At 45.4% G+C, this 23,391-nt stretch overlaps 28 non-coding genes across 28 annotated transcripts; all 28 read left to right on the top strand.

Moving 5' to 3' along the window:
• Positions 1-596: 596 nt before the first annotated feature.
• AC3HAE_014343 (transfer RNA arginine (anticodon ACG)) lies at positions 597-669 on the top strand. Its single transcript has one exon. It is a non-coding gene; the product is annotated as a tRNA-Arg (tRNA).
• Positions 670-1,412: 743 nt separating this feature from the next.
• Positions 1,413-1,485, top strand: AC3HAE_014342 (transfer RNA arginine (anticodon ACG)). Its single transcript has one exon. It is a non-coding gene; the product is annotated as a tRNA-Arg (tRNA).
• Positions 1,486-2,228: 743 nt separating this feature from the next.
• On the top strand, positions 2,229-2,301 carry AC3HAE_014341 (transfer RNA arginine (anticodon ACG)). Its single transcript has one exon. It is a non-coding gene; the product is annotated as a tRNA-Arg (tRNA).
• A 743-nt stretch (positions 2,302-3,044) lies between these two features.
• Positions 3,045-3,117, top strand: AC3HAE_014339 (transfer RNA arginine (anticodon ACG)). The gene has a single exon. It is a non-coding gene; the product is annotated as a tRNA-Arg (tRNA).
• Positions 3,118-3,860: 743 nt separating this feature from the next.
• On the top strand, positions 3,861-3,933 carry AC3HAE_014338 (transfer RNA arginine (anticodon ACG)). Its single transcript has one exon. It is a non-coding gene; the product is annotated as a tRNA-Arg (tRNA).
• A 743-nt stretch (positions 3,934-4,676) lies between these two features.
• AC3HAE_014337 (transfer RNA arginine (anticodon ACG)) lies at positions 4,677-4,749 on the top strand. Its single transcript has one exon. It is a non-coding gene; the product is annotated as a tRNA-Arg (tRNA).
• A 743-nt stretch (positions 4,750-5,492) lies between these two features.
• Positions 5,493-5,565, top strand: AC3HAE_014336 (transfer RNA arginine (anticodon ACG)). The gene has a single exon. It is a non-coding gene; the product is annotated as a tRNA-Arg (tRNA).
• A 743-nt stretch (positions 5,566-6,308) lies between these two features.
• Positions 6,309-6,381, top strand: AC3HAE_014335 (transfer RNA arginine (anticodon ACG)). The gene has a single exon. It is a non-coding gene; the product is annotated as a tRNA-Arg (tRNA).
• A 743-nt stretch (positions 6,382-7,124) lies between these two features.
• AC3HAE_014334 (transfer RNA arginine (anticodon ACG)) lies at positions 7,125-7,197 on the top strand. The gene has a single exon. It is a non-coding gene; the product is annotated as a tRNA-Arg (tRNA).
• Positions 7,198-7,940: 743 nt separating this feature from the next.
• Positions 7,941-8,013, top strand: AC3HAE_014333 (transfer RNA arginine (anticodon ACG)). The gene has a single exon. It is a non-coding gene; the product is annotated as a tRNA-Arg (tRNA).
• Positions 8,014-8,756: 743 nt separating this feature from the next.
• Positions 8,757-8,829, top strand: AC3HAE_014331 (transfer RNA arginine (anticodon ACG)). The gene has a single exon. It is a non-coding gene; the product is annotated as a tRNA-Arg (tRNA).
• A 743-nt stretch (positions 8,830-9,572) lies between these two features.
• AC3HAE_014330 (transfer RNA arginine (anticodon ACG)) lies at positions 9,573-9,645 on the top strand. Its single transcript has one exon. It is a non-coding gene; the product is annotated as a tRNA-Arg (tRNA).
• Positions 9,646-10,388: 743 nt separating this feature from the next.
• On the top strand, positions 10,389-10,461 carry AC3HAE_014328 (transfer RNA arginine (anticodon ACG)). Its single transcript has one exon. It is a non-coding gene; the product is annotated as a tRNA-Arg (tRNA).
• A 743-nt stretch (positions 10,462-11,204) lies between these two features.
• On the top strand, positions 11,205-11,277 carry AC3HAE_014327 (transfer RNA arginine (anticodon ACG)). The gene has a single exon. It is a non-coding gene; the product is annotated as a tRNA-Arg (tRNA).
• Positions 11,278-12,020: 743 nt separating this feature from the next.
• AC3HAE_014326 (transfer RNA arginine (anticodon ACG)) lies at positions 12,021-12,093 on the top strand. The gene has a single exon. It is a non-coding gene; the product is annotated as a tRNA-Arg (tRNA).
• Positions 12,094-12,836: 743 nt separating this feature from the next.
• AC3HAE_014325 (transfer RNA arginine (anticodon ACG)) lies at positions 12,837-12,909 on the top strand. Its single transcript has one exon. It is a non-coding gene; the product is annotated as a tRNA-Arg (tRNA).
• Positions 12,910-13,652: 743 nt separating this feature from the next.
• On the top strand, positions 13,653-13,725 carry AC3HAE_014324 (transfer RNA arginine (anticodon ACG)). The gene has a single exon. It is a non-coding gene; the product is annotated as a tRNA-Arg (tRNA).
• A 743-nt stretch (positions 13,726-14,468) lies between these two features.
• AC3HAE_014323 (transfer RNA arginine (anticodon ACG)) lies at positions 14,469-14,541 on the top strand. Its single transcript has one exon. It is a non-coding gene; the product is annotated as a tRNA-Arg (tRNA).
• Positions 14,542-15,284: 743 nt separating this feature from the next.
• AC3HAE_014322 (transfer RNA arginine (anticodon ACG)) lies at positions 15,285-15,357 on the top strand. The gene has a single exon. It is a non-coding gene; the product is annotated as a tRNA-Arg (tRNA).
• Positions 15,358-16,100: 743 nt separating this feature from the next.
• On the top strand, positions 16,101-16,173 carry AC3HAE_014321 (transfer RNA arginine (anticodon ACG)). Its single transcript has one exon. It is a non-coding gene; the product is annotated as a tRNA-Arg (tRNA).
• Positions 16,174-16,916: 743 nt separating this feature from the next.
• AC3HAE_014319 (transfer RNA arginine (anticodon ACG)) lies at positions 16,917-16,989 on the top strand. Its single transcript has one exon. It is a non-coding gene; the product is annotated as a tRNA-Arg (tRNA).
• A 743-nt stretch (positions 16,990-17,732) lies between these two features.
• On the top strand, positions 17,733-17,805 carry AC3HAE_014317 (transfer RNA arginine (anticodon ACG)). Its single transcript has one exon. It is a non-coding gene; the product is annotated as a tRNA-Arg (tRNA).
• A 743-nt stretch (positions 17,806-18,548) lies between these two features.
• Positions 18,549-18,621, top strand: AC3HAE_014316 (transfer RNA arginine (anticodon ACG)). The gene has a single exon. It is a non-coding gene; the product is annotated as a tRNA-Arg (tRNA).
• Positions 18,622-19,364: 743 nt separating this feature from the next.
• Positions 19,365-19,437, top strand: AC3HAE_014315 (transfer RNA arginine (anticodon ACG)). Its single transcript has one exon. It is a non-coding gene; the product is annotated as a tRNA-Arg (tRNA).
• A 743-nt stretch (positions 19,438-20,180) lies between these two features.
• On the top strand, positions 20,181-20,253 carry AC3HAE_014314 (transfer RNA arginine (anticodon ACG)). Its single transcript has one exon. It is a non-coding gene; the product is annotated as a tRNA-Arg (tRNA).
• Positions 20,254-20,996: 743 nt separating this feature from the next.
• Positions 20,997-21,069, top strand: AC3HAE_014313 (transfer RNA arginine (anticodon ACG)). Its single transcript has one exon. It is a non-coding gene; the product is annotated as a tRNA-Arg (tRNA).
• Positions 21,070-21,812: 743 nt separating this feature from the next.
• AC3HAE_014312 (transfer RNA arginine (anticodon ACG)) lies at positions 21,813-21,885 on the top strand. The gene has a single exon. It is a non-coding gene; the product is annotated as a tRNA-Arg (tRNA).
• A 743-nt stretch (positions 21,886-22,628) lies between these two features.
• On the top strand, positions 22,629-22,701 carry AC3HAE_014311 (transfer RNA arginine (anticodon ACG)). The gene has a single exon. It is a non-coding gene; the product is annotated as a tRNA-Arg (tRNA).
• Positions 22,702-23,391: the final 690 nt, after the last annotated feature.

The raw sequence follows: 23,391 nt of genomic DNA, 5'->3' as shown, positions 1-23,391 counted from the left end.
TCTTTTGGACTTTTCCCTTTGCTTTAGACTGTTAAATGACGTATGTATGCATGTTTTACGTCTTCTACGCTAGAAAAATCAAAGTCCGAGCCATGGGGAGTATGCGTTCCCACCTAGAGCGTCCATCAATAAGTGCGTGAAACAGCTCGTTTGTGCTCAGACTTTACTTCCGTAACAGTCTGACGGCAGACGGTGCAGTGGAGGGAGCTGAAGTGCAGAAGTCTCACCTCCCGGGTACCCGCAATGTTTACAACTTCTCGTGGGTGTTTATTTGCAAGCTCACGTGCAAACCCTTCGACCAATCCTAACAGAGTAGGTGTGCGGACCAATCACAGCAGTCTGGGCCACTCGGGAGGGGGGCCTTAAAGCGACATGATACAAAAGAGGACGTTTCTGAAAGATGCGGAAATTGGTTTTGCAGAAATGAACAGTTTGAGAATAAAAAGGGGTACTTTTTAACATACTGGCATGTAACCTTATTCTAGTAATACCCCTAAATGCAATTATTAACCCTGAAAATGCGTAATAGGGGATCTTTGAAGCAAGCAACCTTTCTTATTTGACGCATTCGAATTGAGTCACATATTTGTACACGTGGGTTAGTGGCGCAATGGATAATGCGTCTGACTACGGATCAGAAGATTCCAGGTTCGACTCCTGGCTAGCTCGGAAGAATTTTAAATGCCCAGAAAAGTATATTGGGTCATTATTCAAAGGAACGCCATGCGACACCCCTAATTACACCAAGGGTAACGGTTTGAGTTTCGAAAGAGAAGAAACGAGCGAGCGCCAAGAAACTCTAAGGGGTGGTGTCCTTCTTTTGGACTTTTCCCTTTGCTTTAGACTGTTAAATGACGTATGTATGCATGTTTTACGTCTTCTACGCTAGAAAAATCAAAGTCCGAGCCATGGGGAGTATGCGTTCCCACCTAGAGCGTCCATCAATAAGTGCGTGAAACAGCTCGTTTGTGCTCAGACTTTACTTCCGTAACAGTCTGACGGCAGACGGTGCAGTGGAGGGAGCTGAAGTGCAGAAGTCTCACCTCCCGGGTACCCGCAATGTTTACAACTTCTCGTGGGTGTTTATTTGCAAGCTCACGTGCAAACCCTTCGACCAATCCTAACAGAGTAGGTGTGCGGACCAATCACAGCAGTCTGGGCCACTCGGGAGGGGGGCCTTAAAGCGACATGATACAAAAGAGGACGTTTCTGAAAGATGCGGAAATTGGTTTTGCAGAAATGAACAGTTTGAGAATAAAAAGGGGTACTTTTTAACATACTGGCATGTAACCTTATTCTAGTAATACCCCTAAATGCAATTATTAACCCTGAAAATGCGTAATAGGGGATCTTTGAAGCAAGCAACCTTTCTTATTTGACGCATTCGAATTGAGTCACTTTTATGTACACGTGGGTTAGTGGCGCAATGGATAACGCGTCTGACTACGGATCAGAAGATTCCAGGTTCGACTCCTGGCTAGCTCGGAAGAATGTTAAATGCCCAGAAAAGTATATTGGGTCATTATTCAAAGGAACGCCATGCGACACCCCTAATTACACCAAGGGTAACGGTTTGAGTTTCGAAAGAGAAGAAACGAGCGAGCGCCAAGAAACTCTAAGGGGTGGTGTCCTTCTTTTGGACTTTTCCCTTTGCTTTAGACTGTTAAATGACGTATGTATGCATGTTTTACGTCTTCTACGCTAGAAAAATCAAAGTCCGAGCCATGGGGAGTATGCGTTCCCACCTAGAGCGTCCATCAATAAGTGCGTGAAACAGCTCGTTTGTGCTCAGACTTTACTTCCGTAACAGTCTGACGGCAGACGGTGCAGTGGAGGGAGCTGAAGTGCAGAAGTCTCACCTCCCGGGTACCCGCAATGTTTACAACTTCTCGTGGGTGTTTACTTGCAAGCTCACGTGCAAACCCTTCGACCAATCCTAACAGAGTAGGTGTGCGGACCAATCACAGCAGTCTGGGCCACTCGGGAGGGGGGCCTTAAAGCGACATGATACAAAAGAGGACGTTTCTGAAAGATGCGGAAATTGGTTTTGCAGAAATGAACAGTTTGAGAATAAAAAGGGGTACTTTTTAACATACAGGCATGTAACCTTATCCTAGTAATACCCCTAAATGCAATTATTAACCCTGAAAATGCGTAATAGGGGATCTTTGAAGCAAGCAACCTTTCTTATTTGACGCATTCGAATTGAGTCACATATTTGTACACGTGGGTTAGTGGCGCAATGGATAATGCGTCTGACTACGGATCAGAAGATTCCAGGTTCGACTCCTGGCTAGCTCGGAAGAATTTTAAATGCCCAGAAAAGTATATTGGGTCATTATTCAAAGGAACGCCATGCGACACCCCTAATTACACCAAGGGTAACGGTTTGAGTTTCGAAAGAGAAGAAACGAGCGAGCGCCAAGAAACTCTAAGGGGTGGTGTCCTTCTTTTGGACTTTTCCCTTTGCTTTAGACTGTTAAATGACGTATGTATGCATGTTTTACGTCTTCTACGCTAGAAAAATCAAAGTCCGAGCCATGGGGAGTATGCGTTCCCACCTAGAGCGTCCATCAATAAGTGCGTGAAACAGCTCGTTTGTGCTCAGACTTTACTTCCGTAACAGTCTGACGGCAGACGGTGCAGTGGAGGGAGCTGAAGTGCAGAAGTCTCACCTCCCGGGTACCCGCAATGTTTACAACTTCTCGTGGGTGTTTATTTGCAAGCTCACGTGCAAACCCTTCGACCAATCCTAACAGAGTAGGTGTGCGGACCAAGCACAGCAGTCTGGGCCACTCGGGAGGGGGGCCTTAAAGCGACATGATACAAAAGAGGACGTTTCTGAAAGATGCGGAAATTGGTTTTGCAGAAATGAACAGTTTGAGAATAAAAAGGGGTACTTTTTAACATACTGGCATGTAACCTTATTCTAGTAATACCCCTAAATGCAATTATTAACCCTGAAAATGCGTAATAGGGGATCTTTGAAGCAAGCAACCTTTCTTATTTGACGCATTCGAATTGAGTCACTTTTATGTACACGTGGGTTAGTGGCGCAATGGATAACGCGTCTGACTACGGATCAGAAGATTCCAGGTTCGACTCCTGGCTAACTCGGAAGGATTTTAAATGCCCAGAAAAGTATATTGGGTCATTATTCAAAGGAACGCCATGCGACACCCCTAATTACACCAAGGGTAACGGTTTGAGTTTCGAAAGAGAATAAACGAGCGAGCGCCAAGGAACTCTAAGGGGTGGTGTCCTTCTTTTGGACTTTTCCCTTTGCTTTAGACTGTTAAATGACGTATGTATGCATGTTTTACGTCTTCTACGCTAGAAAAATCAAAGTCCGAGCCATGGGGAGTATGCGTTCCCACCTAGAGCGTCCATCAATAAGTGCGTGAAACAGCTCGTTTGTGCTCAGACTTTACTTCCGTAACAGTCTGACGGCAGACGGTGCAGTGGAGGGAGCTGAAGTGCAGAAGTCTCACCTCCCGGGTACCCGCAATGTTTACAACTTCTCGTGGGTGTTTATTTGCAAGCTCACGTGCAAACCCTTCGACCAATCCTAACAGAGTAGGTGTGCGGACCAATCACAGCAGTCTGGGCCACTCGGGAGGGGGGCCTTAAAGCGACATGATACAAAAGAGGACGTTTCTGAAAGATGCGGAAATTGGTTTTGCAGAAATGAACAGTTTGAGAATAAAAAGGGGTACTTTTTAACATACTGGCATGTAACCTTATTCTAGTAATACCCCTAAATGCAATTATTAACCCTGAAAATGCGTAATAGGGGATCTTTGAAGCAAGCAACCTTTCTTATTTGACGCATTCGAATTGAGTCACATTTATGTACACGTGGGTTAGTGGCGCAATGGATAACGCGTCTGACTACGGATCAGAAGATTCCAGGTTCGACTCCTGGCTAGCTCGGATGAATTTTAAATGCCCAGAAAAGTATATTGGGTCATTATTCAAAGGAACGCCATGCGACACCCCTAATTACACCAAGGGTAACGGTTTGAGTTTCGAAAGAGAAGAAACGAGCGAGCGCCAAGAAACTCTAAGGGGTGGTGTCCTTCATTTGGACTTTTCCCTTTGCTTTAGACTGTTAAATGACGTATGTATGCATGTTTTACGTCTTGTACGCTAGAAAAATCAAAGTCCGAGCCATGGGGAGTATGCGTTCCCACCTAGAGCGTCCATCAATAAGTGCGTGAAACAGCTCGTTTGTGCTCAGACTTTACTTCCGTAACAGTCTGACGGCAGACGGTGCAGTGGAGGGAGCTGAAGTGCAGAAGTCTCACCTCCCGGGTACCCGCAATGTTTACAACTTCTCGTGGGTGTTTATTTGCAAGCTCACGTGCAAACCCTTCGACCAATCCTAACAGAGTAGGTGTGCGGACCAATCACAGCAGTCTGGGCCACTCGGGAGGGGGGCCTTAAAGCGACATGATACAAAAGAGGACGTTTCTGAAAGATGCGGAAATTGGTTTTGCAGAAATGAACAGTTTGAGAATAAAAAGGGGTACTTTTTAACATACAGGCATGTAACCTTATTCTAGTAATACCCCTAAATGCAATTATTAACCCTGAAAATGCGTAATAGGGGATCTTTGAAGCAAGCAACCTTTCTTATTTGACGCATTCGAATTGAGTCACCTTTATGTACACGTGGGTTAGTGGCGCAATGGATAACGCGTCTGACTACGGATCAGAAGATTCCAGGTTCGACTCCTGGCTAACTCGGCAGGATTTTAAATGCCCAGAAAAGTATATTGGGTCATTATTCAAAGGAACGCCATGCGACACCCCTAATTACACCAAGGGTAACGGTTTGAGTTTCGAAAGAGAAGAAACGAGCGAGCGCCAAGAAACTCTAAGGGGTGGTGTCCTTCTTTTGGACTTTTCCCTTTGCTTTAGACTGTTAAATGACGTATGTATGCATGTTTTACGTCTTCTACGCTAGAAAAATCAAAGTCCGAGCCATGGGGAGTATGCGTTCCCACCTAGAGCGTCCATCAATAAGTGTGTGAAACAGCTCGTTTGTGCTCAGACTTTACTTCCGTAACAGTCTGACGGCAGACGGTGCAGTGGAGGGAGCTGAAGTGCAGAAGTCTCACCTCCCGGGTACCCGCAATGTTTACAACTTCTCGTGGGTGTTTATTTGCAAGCTCACGTGCAAACCCTTCGACCAATCCTAACAGAGTAGGTGTGCGGACCAATCACAGCAGTCTGGGCCACTCGGGAGGGGGGCCTTAAAGCGACATGATACAAAAGAGGACGTTTCTGAAAGATGCGGAAATTGGTTTTGCAGAAATGAACAGTTTGAGAATAAAAAGGGGTACTTTTTAACATACTGGCATGTAACCTTATTCTAGTAATACCCCTAAATGCAATTATTAACCCTGAAAATGCGTAATAGGGGATCTTTGAAGCAAGCAACCTTTCTTATTTGACGCATTCGAATTGAGTCACTTTTATGTACACGTGGGTTAGTGGCGCAATGGATAACGCGTCTGACTACGGATCAGAAGATTCCAGGTTCGACTCCTGGCTAGCTCGGATGAATTTTAAATGCCCAGAAAAGTATATTGGGTCATTATTCAAAGGAACGCCATGCGACACCCCTAATTACACCAAGGGTAACGGTTTGAGTTTCGAAAGAGAAGAAACGAGCGAGCGCCAAGAAACTCTAAGGGGTGGTGTCCTTCTTTTGGACTTTTCCCTTTGCTTTAGACTGTTAAATGACGTATGTATGCATGTTTTACGTCTTCTACGCTAGAAAAATCAAAGTCCGAGCCATGGGGAGTATGCGTTCCCACCTAGAGCGTCCATCAATAAGTGCGTGAAACAGCTCGTTTGTGCTCAGACTTTACTTCCGTAACAGTCTGACGGCAGACGGTGCAGTGGAGGGAGCTGAAGTGCAGAAGTCTCACCTCCCGGGTACCCGCAATGTTTACAACTTCTCGTGGGTGTTTATTTGCAAGCTCACGTGCAAACCCTTCGACCAATCCTAACAGAGTAGGTGTGCGGACCAATCACAGCAGTCTGGGCCACTCGGGAGGGGGGCCTTAAAGCGACATGATACAAAAGAGGACGTTTCTGAAAGATGCGGAAATTGGTTTTGCAGAAATGAACAGTTTGAGAATAAAAAGGGGTACTTTTTAACATACTGGCATGTAACCTTATTCTAGTAATACCCCTAAATGCAATTATTAACCCTGAAAATGCGTAATAGGGGATCTTTGAAGCAAGCAACCTTTCTTATTTGACGCATTCGAATTGAGTCACCTTTATGTACACGTGGGTTAGTGGCGCAATGGATAACGCGTCTGACTACGGATCAGAAGATTCCAGGTTCGACTCCTGGCTAACTCGGCAGGATTTTAAATGCCCAGAAAAGTATATTGGGTCATTATTCAAAGGAACGCCATGCGACACCCCTAATTACACCAAGGGTAACGGTTTGAGTTTCGAAAGAGAAGAAACGAGCGAGCGCCAAGAAACTCTAAGGGGTGGTGTCCTTCTTTTGGACTTTTCCCTTTGCTTTAGACTGTTAAATGACGTATGTATGCATGTTTTACGTCTTCTACGCTAGAAAAATCAAAGTCCGAGCCATGGGGAGTATGCGTTCCCACCTAGAGCGTCCATCAATAAGTGTGTGAAACAGCTCGTTTGTGCTCAGACTTTACTTCCGTAACAGTCTGACGGCAGACGGTGCAGTGGAGGGAGCTGAAGTGCAGAAGTCTCACCTCCCGGGTACCCGCAATGTTTACAACTTCTCGTGGGTGTTTATTTGCAAGCTCACGTGCAAACCCTTCGACCAATCCTAACAGAGTAGGTGTGCGGACCAATCACAGCAGTCTGGGCCACTCGGGAGGGGGGCCTTAAAGCGACATGATACAAAAGAGGACGTTTCTGAAAGATGCGGAAATTGGTTTTGCAGAAATGAACAGTTTGAGAATAAAAAGGGGTACTTTTTAACATACAGGCATGTAACCTTATTCTAGTAATACCCCTAAATGCAATTATTAACCCTGAAAATGCGTAATAGGGGATCTTTGAAGCAAGCAACCTTTCTTATTTGACGCATTCGAATTGAGTCACTTTTATATACACGTGGGTTAGTGGCGCAATGGATAACGCGTCTGACTACGGATCAGAAGATTCCAGGTTCGACTCCTGGCTAGCTCGGATGAATTTTAAATGCCCAGAAAAGTATATTGGGTCATTATTCAAAGGAACGCCATGCGACACCCCTAATTACACCAAGGGTAACGGTTTGAGTTTCGAAAGAGAAGAAACGAGCGAGCGCCAAGAAACTCTAAGGGGTGGTGTCCTTCTTTTGGACTTTTCCCTTTGCTTTAGACTGTTAAATGACGTATGTATGCATGTTTTACGTCTTCTACGCTAGAAAAATCAAAGTCCGAGCCATGGGGAGTATGCGTTCCCACCTAGAGCGTCCATCAATAAGTGCGTGAAACAGCTCGTTTGTGCTCAGACTTTACTTCCGTAACAGTCTGACGGCAGACGGTGCAGTGGAGGGAGCTGAAGTGCAGAAGTCTCACCTCCCGGGTACCCGCAATGTTTACAACTTCTCGTGGGTGTTTATTTGCAAGCTCACGTGCAAACCCTTCGACCAATCCTAACAGAGTAGGTGTGCGGACCAATCACAGCAGTCTGGGCCACTCGGGAGGGGGGCCTTAAAGCGACATGATACAAAAGAGGACGTTTCTGAAAGATGCGGAAATTGGTTTTGCAGAAATGAACAGTTTGAGAATAAAAAGGGGTACTTTTTAACATACTGGCATGTAACCTTATTCTAGTAATACCCCTAAATGCAATTATTAACCCTGAAAATGCGTAATAGGGGATCTTTGAAGCAAGCAACCTTTCTTATTTGACGCATTCGAATTGAGTCACCTTTATGTACACGTGGGTTAGTGGCGCAATGGATAACGCGTCTGACTACGGATCAGAAGATTCCAGGTTCGACTCCTGGCTAACTCGGCAGGATTTTAAATGCCCAGAAAAGTATATTGGGTCATTATTCAAAGGAACGCCATGCGACACCCCTAATTACACCAAGGGTAACGGTTTGAGTTTCGAAAGAGAAGAAACGAGCGAGCGCCAAGAAACTCTAAGGGGTGGTGTCCTTCTTTTGGACTTTTCCCTTTGCTTTAGACTGTTAAATGACGTATGTATGCATGTTTTACGTCTTCTACGCTAGAAAAATCAAAGTCCGAGCCATGGGGAGTATGCGTTCCCACCTAGAGCGTCCATCAATAAGTGCGTGAAACAGCTCGTTTGTGCTCAGACTTTACTTCCGTAACAGTCTGACGGCAGACGGTGCAGTGGAGGGAGCTGAAGTGCAGAAGTCTCACCTCCCGGGTACCCGCAATGTTTACAACTTCTCGTGGGTGTTTATTTGCAAGCTCACGTGCAAACCCTTCGACCAATCCTAACAGAGTAGGTGTGCGGACCAATCACAGCAGTCTGGGCCACTCGGGAGGGGGGCCTTAAAGCGACATGATACAAAAGAGGACGTTTCTGAAAGATGCGGAAATTGGTTTTGCAGAAATGAACAGTTTGAGAATAAAAAGGGGTACTTTTTAACATACTGGCATGTAACCTTATTCTAGTAATACCCCTAAATGCAATTATTAACCCTGAAAATGCGTAATAGGGGATCTTTGAAGCAAGCAACCTTTCTTATTTGACGCATTCGAATTGAGTCACCTTTATGTACACGTGGGTTAGTGGCGCAATGGATAACGCGTCTGACTACGGATCAGAAGATTCCAGGTTCGACTCCTGGCTAACTCGGCAGGATTTTAAATGCCCAGAAAAGTATATTGGGTCATTATTCAAAGGAACGCCATGCGACACCCCTAATTACACCAAGGGTAACGGTTTGAGTTTCGAAAGAGAAGAAACGAGCGAGCGCCAAGAAACTCTAAGGGGTGGTGTCCTTCTTTTGGACTTTTCCCTTTGCTTTAGACTGTTAAATGACGTATGTATGCATGTTTTACGTCTTCTACGCTAGAAAAATCAAAGTCCGAGCCATGGGGAGTATGCGTTCCCACCTAGAGCGTCCATCAATAAGTGCGTGAAACAGCTCGTTTGTGCTCAGACTTTACTTCCGTAACAGTCTGACGGCAGACGGTGCAGTGGAGGGAGCTGAAGTGCAGAAGTCTCACCTCCCGGGTACCCGCAATGTTTACAACTTCTCGTGGGTGTTTATTTGCAAGCTCACGTGCAAACCCTTCGACCAATCCTAACAGAGTAGGTGTGCGGACCAATCACAGCAGTCTGGGCCACTCGGGAGGGGGGCCTTAAAGCGACATGATACAAAAGAGGACGTTTCTGAAAGATGCGGAAATTGGTTTTGCAGAAATGAACAGTTTGAGAATAAAAAGGGGTACTTTTTAACATACTGGCATGTAACCTTATTCTAGTAATACCCCTAAATGCAATTATTAACCCTGAAAATGCGTAATAGGGGATCTTTGAAGCAAGCAACCTTTCTTATTTGACGCATTCGAATTGAGTCACCTTTATGTACACGTGGGTTAGTGGCGCAATGGATAACGCGTCTGACTACGGATCAGAAGATTCCAGGTTCGACTCCTGGCTAACTCGGCAGGATTTTAAATGCCCAGAAAAGTATATTGGGTCATTATTCAAAGGAACGCCATGCGACACCCCTAATTACACCAAGGGTAACGGTTTGAGTTTCGAAAGAGAAGAAACGAGCGAGCGCCAAGAAACTCTAAGGGGTGGTGTCCTTCTTTTGGACTTTTCCCTTTGCTTTAGACTGTTAAATGACGTATGTATGCATGTTTTACGTCTTCTACGCTAGAAAAATCAAAGTCCGAGCCATGGGGAGTATGCGTTCCCACCTAGAGCGTCCATCAATAAGTGTGTGAAACAGCTCGTTTGTGCTCAGACTTTACTTCCGTAACAGTCTGACGGCAGACGGTGCAGTGGAGGGAGCTGAAGTGCAGAAGTCTCACCTCCCGGGTACCCGCAATGTTTACAACTTCTCGTGGGTGTTTATTTGCAAGCTCACGTGCAAACCCTTCGACCAATCCTAACAGAGTAGGTGTGCGGACCAATCACAGCAGTCTGGGCCACTCGGGAGGGGGGCCTTAAAGCGACATGATACAAAAGAGGACGTTTCTGAAAGATGCGGAAATTGGTTTTGCAGAAATGAACAGTTTGAGAATAAAAAGGGGTACTTTTTAACATACAGGCATGTAACCTTATTCTAGTAATACCCCTAAATGCAATTATTAACCCTGAAAATGCGTAATAGGGGATCTTTGAAGCAAGCAACCTTTCTTATTTGACGCATTCGAATTGAGTCACTTTTATATACACGTGGGTTAGTGGCGCAATGGATAACGCGTCTGACTACGGATCAGAAGATTCCAGGTTCGACTCCTGGCTAGCTCGGATGAATTTTAAATGCCCAGAAAAGTATATTGGGTCATTATTCAAAGGAACGCCATGCGACACCCCTAATTACACCAAGGGTAACGGTTTGAGTTTCGAAAGAGAAGAAACGAGCGAGCGCCAAGAAACTCTAAGGGGTGGTGTCCTTCTTTTGGACTTTTCCCTTTGCTTTAGACTGTTAAATGACGTATGTATGCATGTTTTACGTCTTCTACGCTAGAAAAATCAAAGTCCGAGCCATGGGGAGTATGCGTTCCCACCTAGAGCGTCCATCAATAAGTGCGTGAAACAGCTCGTTTGTGCTCAGACTTTACTTCCGTAACAGTCTGACGGCAGACGGTGCAGTGGAGGGAGCTGAAGTGCAGAAGTCTCACCTCCCGGGTACCCGCAATGTTTACAACTTCTCGTGGGTGTTTATTTGCAAGCTCACGTGCAAACCCTTCGACCAATCCTAACAGAGTAGGTGTGCGGACCAATCACAGCAGTCTGGGCCACTCGGGAGGGGGGCCTTAAAGCGACATGATACAAAAGAGGACGTTTCTGAAAGATGCGGAAATTGGTTTTGCAGAAATGAACAGTTTGAGAATAAAAAGGGGTACTTTTTAACATACTGGCATGTAACCTTATTCTAGTAATACCCCTAAATGCAATTATTAACCCTGAAAATGCGTAATAGGGGATCTTTGAAGCAAGCAACCTTTCTTATTTGACGCATTCGAATTGAGTCACCTTTATGTACACGTGGGTTAGTGGCGCAATGGATAACGCGTCTGACTACGGATCAGAAGATTCCAGGTTCGACTCCTGGCTAACTCGGCAGGATTTTAAATGCCCAGAAAAGTATATTGGGTCATTATTCAAAGGAACGCCATGCGACACCCCTAATTACACCAAGGGTAACGGTTTGAGTTTCGAAAGAGAAGAAACGAGCGAGCGCCAAGAAACTCTAAGGGGTGGTGTCCTTCTTTTGGACTTTTCCCTTTGCTTTAGACTGTTAAATGACGTATGTATGCATGTTTTACGTCTTCTACGCTAGAAAAATCAAAGTCCGAGCCATGGGGAGTATGCGTTCCCACCTAGAGCGTCCATCAATAAGTGCGTGAAACAGCTCGTTTGTGCTCAGACTTTACTTCCGTAACAGTCTGACGGCAGACGGTGCAGTGGAGGGAGCTGAAGTGCAGAAGTCTCACCTCCCGGGTACCCGCAATGTTTACAACTTCTCGTGGGTGTTTATTTGCAAGCTCACGTGCAAACCCTTCGACCAATCCTAACAGAGTAGGTGTGCGGACCAATCACAGCAGTCTGGGCCACTCGGGAGGGGGGCCTTAAAGCGACATGATACAAAAGAGGACGTTTCTGAAAGATGCGGAAATTGGTTTTGCAGAAATGAACAGTTTGAGAATAAAAAGGGGTACTTTTTAACATACTGGCATGTAACCTTATTCTAGTAATACCCCTAAATGCAATTATTAACCCTGAAAATGCGTAATAGGGGATCTTTGAAGCAAGCAACCTTTCTTATTTGACGCATTCGAATTGAGTCACCTTTATGTACACGTGGGTTATTGGCGCAATGGATAACGCGTCTGACTACGGATCAGAAGATTCCAGGTTCGACTCCTGGCTAACTCGGCAGGATTTTAAATGCCCAGAAAAGTATATTGGGTCATTATTCAAAGGAACGCCATGCGACACCCCTAATTACACCAAGGGTAACGGTTTGAGTTTCGAAAGAGAAGAAACGAGCGAGCGCCAAGAAACTCTAAGGGGTGGTGTCCTTCTTTTGGACTTTTCCCTTTGCTTTAGACTGTTAAATGACGTATGTATGCATGTTTTACGTCTTCTACGCTAGAAAAATCAAAGTCCGAGCCATGGGGAGTATGCGTTCCCACCTAGAGCGTCCATCAATAAGTGTGTGAAACAGCTCGTTTGTGCTCAGACTTTACTTCCGTAACAGTCTGACGGCAGACGGTGCAGTGGAGGGAGCTGAAGTGCAGAAGTCTCACCTCCCGGGTACCCGCAATGTTTACAACTTCTCGTGGGTGTTTATTTGCAAGCTCACGTGCAAACCCTTCGACCAATCCTAACAGAGTAGGTGTGCGGACCAATCACAGCAGTCTGGGCCACTCGGGAGGGGGGCCTTAAAGCGACATGATACAAAAGAGGACGTTTCTGAAAGATGCGGAAATTGGTTTTGCAGAAATGAACAGTTTGAGAATAAAAAGGGGTACTTTTTAACATACAGGCATGTAACCTTATTCTAGTAATACCCCTAAATGCAATTATTAACCCTGAAAATGCGTAATAGGGGATCTTTGAAGCAAGCAACCTTTCTTATTTGACGCATTCGAATTGAGTCACTTTTATATACACGTGGGTTAGTGGCGCAATGGATAACGCGTCTGACTACGGATCAGAAGATTCCAGGTTCGACTCCTGGCTAGCTCGGATGAATTTTAAATGCCCAGAAAAGTATATTGGGTCATTATTCAAAGGAACGCCATGCGACACCCCTAATTACACCAAGGGTAACGGTTTGAGTTTCGAAAGAGAAGAAACGAGCGAGCGCCAAGAAACTCTAAGGGGTGGTGTCCTTCTTTTGGACTTTTCCCTTTGCTTTAGACTGTTAAATGACGTATGTATGCATGTTTTACGTCTTCTACGCTAGAAAAATCAAAGTCCGAGCCATGGGGAGTATGCGTTCCCACCTAGAGCGTCCATCAATAAGTGCGTGAAACAGCTCGTTTGTGCTCAGACTTTACTTCCGTAACAGTCTGACGGCAGACGGTGCAGTGGAGGGAGCTGAAGTGCAGAAGTCTCACCTCCCGGGTACCCGCAATGTTTACAACTTCTCGTGGGTGTTTATTTGCAAGCTCACGTGCAAACCCTTCGACCAATCCTAACAGAGTAGGTGTGCGGACCAATCACAGCAGTCTGGGCCACTCGGGAGGGGGGCCTTAAAGCGACATGATACAAAAGAGGACGTTTCTGAAAGATGCGGAAATTGGTTTTGCAGAAATGAACAGTTTGAGAATAAAAAGGGGTACTTTTTAACATACTGGCATGTAACCTTATTCTAGTAATACCCCTAAATGCAATTATTAACCCTGAAAATGCGTAATAGGGGATCTTTGAAGCAAGCAACCTTTCTTATTTGACGCATTCGAATTGAGTCACCTTTATGTACACGTGGGTTATTGGCGCAATGGATAACGCGTCTGACTACGGATCAGAAGATTCCAGGTTCGACTCCTGGCTAACTCGGCAGGATTTTAAATGCCCAGAAAAGTATATTGGGTCATTATTCAAAGGAACGCCATGCGACACCCCTAATTACACCAAGGGTAACGGTTTGAGTTTCGAAAGAGAAGAAACGAGCGAGCGCCAAGAAACTCTAAGGGGTGGTGTCCTTCTTTTGGACTTTTCCCTTTGCTTTAGACTGTTAAATGACGTATGTATGCATGTTTTACGTCTTCTACGCTAGAAAAATCAAAGTCCGAGCCATGGGGAGTATGCGTTCCCACCTAGAGCGTCCATCAATAAGTGTGTGAAACAGCTCGTTTGTGCTCAGACTTTACTTCCGTAACAGTCTGACGGCAGACGGTGCAGTGGAGGGAGCTGAAGTGCAGAAGTCTCACCTCCCGGGTACCCGCAATGTTTACAACTTCTCGTGGGTGTTTATTTGCAAGCTCACGTGCAAACCCTTCGACCAATCCTAACAGAGTAGGTGTGCGGACCAATCACAGCAGTCTGGGCCACTCGGGAGGGGGGCCTTAAAGCGACATGATACAAAAGAGGACGTTTCTGAAAGATGCGGAAATTGGTTTTGCAGAAATGAACAGTTTGAGAATAAAAAGGGGTACTTTTTAACATACAGGCATGTAACCTTATTCTAGTAATACCCCTAAATGCAATTATTAACCCTGAAAATGCGTAATAGGGGATCTTTGAAGCAAGCAACCTTTCTTATTTGACGCATTCGAATTGAGTCACTTTTATATACACGTGGGTTAGTGGCGCAATGGATAACGCGTCTGACTACGGATCAGAAGATTCCAGGTTCGACTCCTGGCTAGCTCGGATGAATTTTAAATGCCCAGAAAAGTATATTGGGTCATTATTCAAAGGAACGCCATGCGACACCCCTAATTACACCAAGGGTAACGGTTTGAGTTTCGAAAGAGAAGAAACGAGCGAGCGCCAAGAAACTCTAAGGGGTGGTGTCCTTCTTTTGGACTTTTCCCTTTGCTTTAGACTGTTAAATGACGTATGTATGCATGTTTTACGTCTTCTACGCTAGAAAAATCAAAGTCCGAGCCATGGGGAGTATGCGTTCCCACCTAGAGCGTCCATCAATAAGTGCGTGAAACAGCTCGTTTGTGCTCAGACTTTACTTCCGTAACAGTCTGACGGCAGACGGTGCAGTGGAGGGAGCTGAAGTGCAGAAGTCTCACCTCCCGGGTACCCGCAATGTTTACAACTTCTCGTGGGTGTTTATTTGCAAGCTCACGTGCAAACCCTTCGACCAATCCTAACAGAGTAGGTGTGCGGACCAATCACAGCAGTCTGGGCCACTCGGGAGGGGGGCCTTAAAGCGACATGATACAAAAGAGGACGTTTCTGAAAGATGCGGAAATTGGTTTTGCAGAAATGAACAGTTTGAGAATAAAAAGGGGTACTTTTTAACATACTGGCATGTAACCTTATTCTAGTAATACCCCTAAATGCAATTATTAACCCTGAAAATGCGTAATAGGGGATCTTTGAAGCAAGCAACCTTTCTTATTTGACGCATTCGAATTGAGTCACCTTTATGTACACGTGGGTTAGTGGCGCAATGGATAACGCGTCTGACTACGGATCAGAAGATTCCAGGTTCGACTCCTGGCTAACTCGGCAGGATTTTAAATGCCCAGAAAAGTATATTGGGTCATTATTCAAAGGAACGCCATGCGACACCCCTAATTACACCAAGGGTAACGGTTTGAGTTTCGAAAGAGAAGAAACGAGCGAGCGCCAAGAAACTCTAAGGGGTGGTGTCCTTCTTTTGGACTTTTCCCTTTGCTTTAGACTGTTAAATGACGTATGTATGCATGTTTTACGTCTTCTACGCTAGAAAAATCAAAGTCCGAGCCATGGGGAGTATGCGTTCCCACCTAGAGCGTCCATCAATAAGTGCGTGAAACAGCTCGTTTGTGCTCAGACTTTACTTCCGTAACAGTCTGACGGCAGACGGTGCAGTGGAGGGAGCTGAAGTGCAGAAGTCTCACCTCCCGGGTACCCGCAATGTTTACAACTTCTCGTGGGTGTTTATTTGCAAGCTCACGTGCAAACCCTTCGACCAATCCTAACAGAGTAGGTGTGCGGACCAATCACAGCAGTCTGGGCCACTCGGGAGGGGGGCCTTAAAGCGACATGATACAAAAGAGGACGTTTCTGAAAGATGCGGAAATTGGTTTTGCAGAAATGAACAGTTTGAGAATAAAAAGGGGTACTTTTTAACATACTGGCATGTAACCTTATTCTAGTAATACCCCTAAATGCAATTATTAACCCTGAAAATGCGTAATAGGGGATCTTTGAAGCAAGCAACCTTTCTTATTTGACGCATTCGAATTGAGTCACCTTTATGTACACGTGGGTTAGTGGCGCAATGGATAACGCGTCTGACTACGGATCAGAAGATTCCAGGTTCGACTCCTGGCTAACTCGGCAGGATTTTAAATGCCCAGAAAAGTATATTGGGTCATTATTCAAAGGAACGCCATGCGACACCCCTAATTACACCAAGGGTAACGGTTTGAGTTTCGAAAGAGAAGAAACGAGCGAGCGCCAAGAAACTCTAAGGGGTGGTGTCCTTCTTTTGGACTTTTCCCTTTGCTTTAGACTGTTAAATGACGTATGTATGCATGTTTTACGTCTTCTACGCTAGAAAAATCAAAGTCCGAGCCATGGGGAGTATGCGTTCCCACCTAGAGCGTCCATCAATAAGTGTGTGAAACAGCTCGTTTGTGCTCAGACTTTACTTCCGTAACAGTCTGACGGCAGACGGTGCAGTGGAGGGAGCTGAAGTGCAGAAGTCTCACCTCCCGGGTACCCGCAATGTTTACAACTTCTCGTGGGTGTTTATTTGCAAGCTCACGTGCAAACCCTTCGACCAATCCTAACAGAGTAGGTGTGCGGACCAATCACAGCAGTCTGGGCCACTCGGGAGGGGGGCCTTAAAGCGACATGATACAAAAGAGGACGTTTCTGAAAGATGCGGAAATTGGTTTTGCAGAAATGAACAGTTTGAGAATAAAAAGGGGTACTTTTTAACATACAGGCATGTAACCTTATTCTAGTAATACCCCTAAATGCAATTATTAACCCTGAAAATGCGTAATAGGGGATCTTTGAAGCAAGCAACCTTTCTTATTTGACGCATTCGAATTGAGTCACTTTTATATACACGTGGGTTAGTGGCGCAATGGATAACGCGTCTGACTACGGATCAGAAGATTCCAGGTTCGACTCCTGGCTAGCTCGGATGAATTTTAAATGCCCAGAAAAGTATATTGGGTCATTATTCAAAGGAACGCCATGCGACACCCCTAATTACACCAAGGGTAACGGTTTGAGTTTCGAAAGAGAAGAAACGAGCGAGCGCCAAGAAACTCTAAGGGGTGGTGTCCTTCTTTTGGACTTTTCCCTTTGCTTTAGACTGTTAAATGACGTATGTATGCATGTTTTACGTCTTCTACGCTAGAAAAATCAAAGTCCGAGCCATGGGGAGTATGCGTTCCCACCTAGAGCGTCCATCAATAAGTGCGTGAAACAGCTCGTTTGTGCTCAGACTTTACTTCCGTAACAGTCTGACGGCAGACGGTGCAGTGGAGGGAGCTGAAGTGCAGAAGTCTCACCTCCCGGGTACCCGCAATGTTTACAACTTCTCGTGGGTGTTTATTTGCAAGCTCACGTGCAAACCCTTCGACCAATCCTAACAGAGTAGGTGTGCGGACCAATCACAGCAGTCTGGGCCACTCGGGAGGGGGGCCTTAAAGCGACATGATACAAAAGAGGACGTTTCTGAAAGATGCGGAAATTGGTTTTGCAGAAATGAACAGTTTGAGAATAAAAAGGGGTACTTTTTAACATACTGGCATGTAACCTTATTCTAGTAATACCCCTAAATGCAATTATTAACCCTGAAAATGCGTAATAGGGGATCTTTGAAGCAAGCAACCTTTCTTATTTGACGCATTCGAATTGAGTCACTTTTATGTACACGTGGGTTAGTGGCGCAATGGATAACGCGTCTGACTACGGATCAGAAGATTCCAGGTTCGACTCCTGGCTAGCTCGGATGAATTTTAAATGCCCAGAAAAGTATATTGGGTCATTATTCAAAGGAACGCCATGCAACACCCCTAATTACACCAAGGGTAACGGTTTGAGTTTCGAAAGAGAAGAAACGAGCGAGCGCCAAGAAACTCTAAGGGGTGGTGTCCTTCTTTTGGACTTTTCCCTTTGCTTTAGACTGTTAAATGACGTATGTATGCATGTTTTACGTCTTCTACGCTAGAAAAATCAAAGTCCGAGCCATGGGGAGTATGCGTTCCCACCTAGAGCGTCCATCAATAAGTGCGTGAAACAGCTCGTTTGTGCTCAGACTTTACTTCCGTAACAGTCTGACGGCAGACGGTGCAGTGGAGGGAGCTGAAGTGCAGAAGTCTCACCTCCCGGGTACCCGCAATGTTTACAACTTCTCGTGGGTGTTTACTTGCAAGCTCACGTGCAAACCCTTCGACCAATCCTAACAGAGTAGGTGTGCGGACCAATCACAGCAGTCTGGGCCACTCGGGAGGGGGGCCTTAAAGCGACATGATACAAAAGAGGACGTTTCTGAAAGATGCGGAAATTGGTTTTGCAGAAATGAACAGTTTGAGAATAAAAAGGGGTACTTTTTAACATACAGGCATGTAACCTTATCCTAGTAATACCCCTAAATGCAATTATTAACCCTGAAAATGCGTAATAGGGGATCTTTGAAGCAAGCAACCTTTCTTATTTGACGCATTCGAATTGAGTCACATATTTGTACACGTGGGTTAGTGGCGCAATGGATAATGCGTCTGACTACGGATCAGAAGATTCCAGGTTCGACTCCTGGCTAGCTCGGAAGAATTTTAAATGCCCAGAAAAGTATATTGGGTCATTATTCAAAGGAACGCCATGCGACACCCCTAATTACACCAAGGGTAACGGTTTGAGTTTCGAAAGAGAAGAAACGAGCGAGCGCCAAGAAACTCTAAGGGGTGGTGTCCTTCTTTTGGACTTTTCCCTTTGCTTTAGACTGTTAAATGACGTATGTATGCATGTTTTACGTCTTCTACGCTAGAAAAATCAAAGTCCGAGCCATGGGGAGTATGCGTTCCCACCTAGAGCGTCCATCAATAAGTGCGTGAAACAGCTCGTTTGTGCTCAGACTTTACTTCCGTAACAGTCTGACGGCAGACGGTGCAGTGGAGGGAGCTGAAGTGCAGAAGTCTCACCTCCCGGGTACCCGCAATGTTTACAACTTCTCGTGGGTGTTTATTTGCAAGCTCACGTGCAAACCCTTCGACCAATCCTAACAGAGTAGGTGTGCGGACCAATCACAGCAGTCTGGGCCACTCGGGAGGGGGGCCTTAAAGCGACATGATACAAAAGAGGACGTTTCTGAAAGATGCGGAAATTGGTTTTGCAGAAATGAACAGTTTGAGAATAAAAAGGGGTACTTTTTAACATACTGGCATGTAACCTTATTCTAGTAATACCCCTAAATGCAATTATTAACCCTGAAAATGCGTAATAGGGGATCTTTGAAGCAAGCAACCTTTCTTATTTGACGCATTCGAATTGAGTCACCTTTATGTACACGTGGGTTAGTGGCGCAATGGATAACGCGTCTGACTACGGATCAGAAGATTCCAGGTTCGACTCCTGGCTAACTCGGCAGGATTTTAAATGCCCAGAAAAGTATATTGGGTCATTATTCAAAGGAACGCCATGCGACACCCCTAATTACACCAAGGGTAACGGTTTGAGTTTCGAAAGAGAAGAAACGAGCGAGCGCCAAGAAACTCTAAGGGGTGGTGTCCTTCTTTTGGACTTTTCCCTTTGCTTTAGACTGTTAAATGACGTATGTATGCATGTTTTACGTCTTCTACGCTAGAAAAATCAAAGTCCGAGCCATGGGGAGTATGCGTTCCCACCTAGAGCGTCCATCAATAAGTGCGTGAAACAGCTCGTTTGTGCTCAGACTTTACTTCCGTAACAGTCTGACGGCAGACGGTGCAGTGGAGGGAGCTGAAGTGCAGAAGTCTCACCTCCCGGGTACCCGCAATGTTTACAACTTCTCGTGGGTGTTTATTTGCAAGCTCACGTGCAAACCCTTCGACCAATCCTAACAGAGTAGGTGTGCGGACCAATCACAGCAGTCTGGGCCACTCGGGAGGGGGGCCTTAAAGCGACATGATACAAAAGAGGACGTTTCTGAAAGATGCGGAAATTGGTTTTGCAGAAATGAACAGTTTGAGAATAAAAAGGGGTACTTTTTAACATACTGGCATGTAACCTTATTCTAGTAATACCCCTAAATGCAATTATTAACCCTGAAAATGCGTAATAGGGGATCTTTGAAGCAAGCAACCTTTCTTATTTGACGCATTCGAATTGAGTCACCTTTATGTACACGTGGGTTATTGGCGCAATGGATAACGCGTCTGACTACGGATCAGAAGATTCCAGGTTCGACTCCTGGCTAACTCGGCAGGATTTTAAATGCCCAGAAAAGTATATTGGGTCATTATTCAAAGGAACGCCATGCGACACCCCTAATTACACCAAGGGTAACGGTTTGAGTTTCGAAAGAGAAGAAACGAGCGAGCGCCAAGAAACTCTAAGGGGTGGTGTCCTTCTTTTGGACTTTTCCCTTTGCTTTAGACTGTTAAATGACGTATGTATGCATGTTTTACGTCTTCTACGCTAGAAAAATCAAAGTCCGAGCCATGGGGAGTATGCGTTCCCACCTAGAGCGTCCATCAATAAGTGTGTGAAACAGCTCGTTTGTGCTCAGACTTTACTTCCGTAACAGTCTGACGGCAGACGGTGCAGTGGAGGGAGCTGAAGTGCAGAAGTCTCACCTCCCGGGTACCCGCAATGTTTACAACTTCTCGTGGGTGTTTATTTGCAAGCTCACGTGCAAACCCTTCGACCAATCCTAACAGAGTAGGTGTGCGGACCAATCACAGCAGTCTGGGCCACTCGGGAGGGGGGCCTTAAAGCGACATGATACAAAAGAGGACGTTTCTGAAAGATGCGGAAATTGGTTTTGCAGAAATGAACAGTTTGAGAATAAAAAGGGGTACTTTTTAACATACAGGCATGTAACCTTATTCTAGTAATACCCCTAAATGCAATTATTAACCCTGAAAATGCGTAATAGGGGATCTTTGAAGCAAGCAACCTTTCTTATTTGACGCATTCGAATTGAGTCACTTTTATATACACGTGGGTTAGTGGCGCAATGGATAACGCGTCTGACTACGGATCAGAAGATTCCAGGTTCGACTCCTGGCTAGCTCGGATGAATTTTAAATGCCCAGAAAAGTATATTGGGTCATTATTCAAAGGAACGCCATGCGACACCCCTAATTACACCAAGGGTAACGGTTTGAGTTTCGAAAGAGAAGAAACGAGCGAGCGCCAAGAAACTCTAAGGGGTGGTGTCCTTCTTTTGGACTTTTCCCTTTGCTTTAGACTGTTAAATGACGTATGTATGCATGTTTTACGTCTTCTACGCTAGAAAAATCAAAGTCCGAGCCATGGGGAGTATGCGTTCCCACCTAGAGCGTCCATCAATAAGTGCGTGAAACAGCTCGTTTGTGCTCAGACTTTACTTCCGTAACAGTCTGACGGCAGACGGTGCAGTGGAGGGAGCTGAAGTGCAGAAGTCTCACCTCCCGGGTACCCGCAATGTTTACAACTTCTCGTGGGTGTTTATTTGCAAGCTCACGTGCAAACCCTTCGACCAATCCTAACAGAGTAGGTGTGCGGACCAATCACAGCAGTCTGGGCCACTCGGGAGGGGGGCCTTAAAGCGACATGATACAAAAGAGGACGTTTCTGAAAGATGCGGAAATTGGTTTTGCAGAAATGAACAGTTTGAGAATAAAAAGGGGTACTTTTTAACATACTGGCATGTAACCTTATTCTAGTAATACCCCTAAATGCAATTATTAACCCTGAAAATGCGTAATAGGGGATCTTTGAAGCAAGCAACCTTTCTTATTTGACGCATTCGAATTGAGTCACCTTTATGTACACGTGGGTTAGTGGCGCAATGGATAACGCGTCTGACTACGGATCAGAAGATTCCAGGTTCGACTCCTGGCTAACTCGGCAGGATTTTAAATGCCCAGAAAAGTATATTGGGTCATTATTCAAAGGAACGCCATGCGACACCCCTAATTACACCAAGGGTAACGGTTTGAGTTTCGAAAGAGAAGAAACGAGCGAGCGCCAAGAAACTCTAAGGGGTGGTGTCCTTCTTTTGGACTTTTCCCTTTGCTTTAGACTGTTAAATGACGTATGTATGCATGTTTTACGTCTTCTACGCTAGAAAAATCAAAGTCCGAGCCATGGGGAGTATGCGTTCCCACCTAGAGCGTCCATCAATAAGTGCGTGAAACAGCTCGTTTGTGCTCAGACTTTACTTCCGTAACAGTCTGACGGCAGACGGTGCAGTGGAGGGAGCTGAAGTGCAGAAGTCTCACCTCCCGGGTACCCGCAATGTTTACAACTTCTCGTGGGTGTTTATTTGCAAGCTCACGTGCAAACCCTTCGACCAATCCTAACAGAGTAGGTGTGCGGACCAATCACAGCAGTCTGGGCCACTCGGGAGGGGGGCCTTAAAGCGACATGATACAAAAGAGGACGTTTCTGAAAGATGCGGAAATTGGTTTTGCAGAAATGAACAGTTTGAGAATAAAAAGGGGTACTTTTTAACATACTGGCATGTAACCTTATTCTAGTAATACCCCTAAATGCAATTATTAACCCTGAAAATGCGTAATAGGGGATCTTTGAAGCAAGCAACCTTTCTTATTTGACGCATTCGAATTGAGTCACCTTTATGTACACGTGGGTTAGTGGCGCAATGGATAACGCGTCTGACTACGGATCAGAAGATTCCAGGTTCGACTCCTGGCTAACTCGGCAGGATTTTAAATGCCCAGAAAAGTATATTGGGTCATTATTCAAAGGAACGCCATGCGACACCCCTAATTACACCAAGGGTAACGGTTTGAGTTTCGAAAGAGAAGAAACGAGCGAGCGCCAAGAAACTCTAAGGGGTGGTGTCCTTCTTTTGGACTTTTCCCTTTGCTTTAGACTGTTAAATGACGTATGTATGCATGTTTTACGTCTTCTACGCTAGAAAAATCAAAGTCCGAGCCATGGGGAGTATGCGTTCCCACCTAGAGCGTCCATCAATAAGTGTGTGAAACAGCTCGTTTGTGCTCAGACTTTACTTCCGTAACAGTCTGACGGCAGACGGTGCAGTGGAGGGAGCTGAAGTGCAGAAGTCTCACCTCCCGGGTACCCGCAATGTTTACAACTTCTCGTGGGTGTTTATTTGCAAGCTCACGTGCAAACCCTTCGACCAATCCTAACAGAGTAGGTGTGCGGACCAATCACAGCAGTCTGGGCCACTCGGGAGGGGGGCCTTAAAGCGACATGATACAAAAGAGGACGTTTCTGAAAGATGCGGAAATTGGTTTTGCAGAAATGAACAGTTTGAGAATAAAAAGGGGTACTTTTTAACATACAGGCATGTAACCTTATTCTAGTAATACCCCTAAATGCAATTATTAACCCTGAAAATGCGTAATAGGGGATCTTTGAAGC

Source organism: Micromesistius poutassou (genome assembly GCF_964030765.1).
Source record: "Micromesistius poutassou genome assembly, chromosome: 5".
NCBI classification, from domain to species: Eukaryota; Metazoa; Chordata; class Actinopteri; order Gadiformes; family Gadidae; genus Micromesistius; species Micromesistius poutassou.
Note: the sequence above shows the minus strand (reverse complement) of the source record. Positions and strands in the feature narration are given on the sequence as shown.